We start from the raw sequence: 1,963 nt of genomic DNA, 5'->3' as shown, positions 1-1,963 counted from the left end.
TTAGGAAAATGCTCAGGAAAGAGGTGGGTGCCTGAGCTTAAATAGGGCTTCTGGACCTCTGGCAGTGGGGGTGTGATGGGGGTCCCAGGTGAGGCTACCTGGAGCAATTAAAGCCCCTAAGGGTTCTCAGGGCCCCCACCCTCAGGCTAATAATGTCAGTCCGTCCCTTGGGCTTAATCATGGTGCAGGTTACACACCAAGTGTGAAGCATTTAGGTGAAATTAATCCAGTTCCTGTCCAAAATGGCCCAGATGCAGCAAAAGAGGCTTATGGGAGGGGGGCTTAACAGCTTGTCAGCTCTGATCCCAGCTCCAGGTCCCCAGGCAGCAGGGAATCAGGGCATGTCCATAGTGCTGAGTGAACCCAGAGCTGTGGGGTTCAGGTGTTGTCCCAAATCCAGATTCTTCACCCAGTGTGCAAAGATCCAATCAGCACGTTGGGTTAAAATACTTTATTTCTAATCTGCAGAGTAGGGTGCTGGGTGTTTAACACCAGCCAGGAAACCTTTCAGGACACAGGTAGGCTCTGACACAGAAATAACCAACCCAGGAAAATCCCAGCAAAATACACAACTGATTACCAATGGTTCCTCTGCCATTCCCACCTATGCATAAGCACCCATGTTTAGTTTAAACATAGTTTAAACTCATGTTTAAAACATTCTGGGAGGTTACCAGGTTAGCATGCTCGTTATTCACAAAGCAGTGTGATTTTTAGCATTAAAATTAGCTAAGGTAACTAGAGCTTATACCTTCTTCCTATAAGCTACACTGAGTTCTCACTGAATCTTGCTCCGTTTTCCATCCTGTTATGGCTCTGCTGCCAGACAATAATTAACCACAAAACACAGCCTTGAGCATCCAACCGTGGGGACCCTCCGGTCTCGTTGCTATGGTTTCCAACTGCAGCTCGTCACGGCCACTCACTTTGTGAGTCTCTAACTCTCCCTACGGGCTGTGGGCAAACCTGACATCTCTGCCCCCGAATCCTCCCCCCCCACCCCGCCCCACGCACGACCCGGGTACCTGCTCCTGCAGATCCTCCAGGTCTGGGGGTTCCCGCGTCTCCCCGGTTTGTCCTTCAGCCCCGCCCCGGGACTGAGCACCTGAACCCCTCACCTTGTAAGCTGGGGGGCAGCCTCACGCTCCCCCCCAAGGACAGCATTGCTCCGTCTTCACAGAAAGACAGGAGTGAAAATGCTCAGATTTAAGCCCCAGATGAAGCCCAGCAAGTGCTCTTTTGCCTCTGCTGCAATCAGCACTTTCACACAACCTCGGAGCTTCTGTGCCACCCTGGGGCTGGGAAGTTGCTCCATCAGCCTCTCACTCCCTTCTCACCACCTGTGCCATCAAACACCATCCCACCTGCCCGGGCAATGCTCTGGGCCTTGCACAGGGGACACACACAGCGTGGCAGCTGCTACACTGCACATCACCCACTCCCCACCCAGAAAACTCCCTCTCTTGAGAGCTGGGTCCTCACCTCCAAAAGTGATGGCTCTGCCCAGTTGCCCACAGCTCCCTCTTTGTCATGTGATCGATGCAGGTTTGTTAGAAACAGTCCTTCCAACTGCAGGTCTTTGTATATTGGCTCCATCTCACCCCAGGAAAAAACCAATTCATTAGCTCAAACTGCCTGTGAAGTCCCAGATCTTTGCTCCAGATGAGGGTTTCTCTTTCTCTTGCATGACCTTGCAGTCCTGGTCAGCCACTGGCTGCATCACCAGCCTCAGCTTCTCCCCGAGGACACTCGGATGCATTAGCAAGGATTGCCACAGTGCCTGTCACCTGGGGATGAAGGGACCAAGGGACACCACTCCCCCACCAGCCCTCACCCTTGGGGCTGCTTGGACCTGCACCAGCTCTGAGGCGGGGAAAGAAATCTCAAAGAGATGTTTCAGGGCTGATTAAAGTTAATTAGCTCAAATGATGCCTCTGAAGGGAAATGTTTCTTATTTTGGGTT

The sequence above is a fragment of the Chaetura pelagica genome, unplaced genomic scaffold (assembly GCF_000747805.2).
Source record: "Chaetura pelagica isolate M959 unplaced genomic scaffold, ChaPel_1.0 scaffold656, whole genome shotgun sequence".
Classification (NCBI taxonomy): domain Eukaryota; kingdom Metazoa; phylum Chordata; class Aves; order Apodiformes; family Apodidae; genus Chaetura; species Chaetura pelagica.
The sequence above is the reverse complement of the archived record's forward strand: the minus strand, read 5'-3'. Positions refer to the sequence as shown.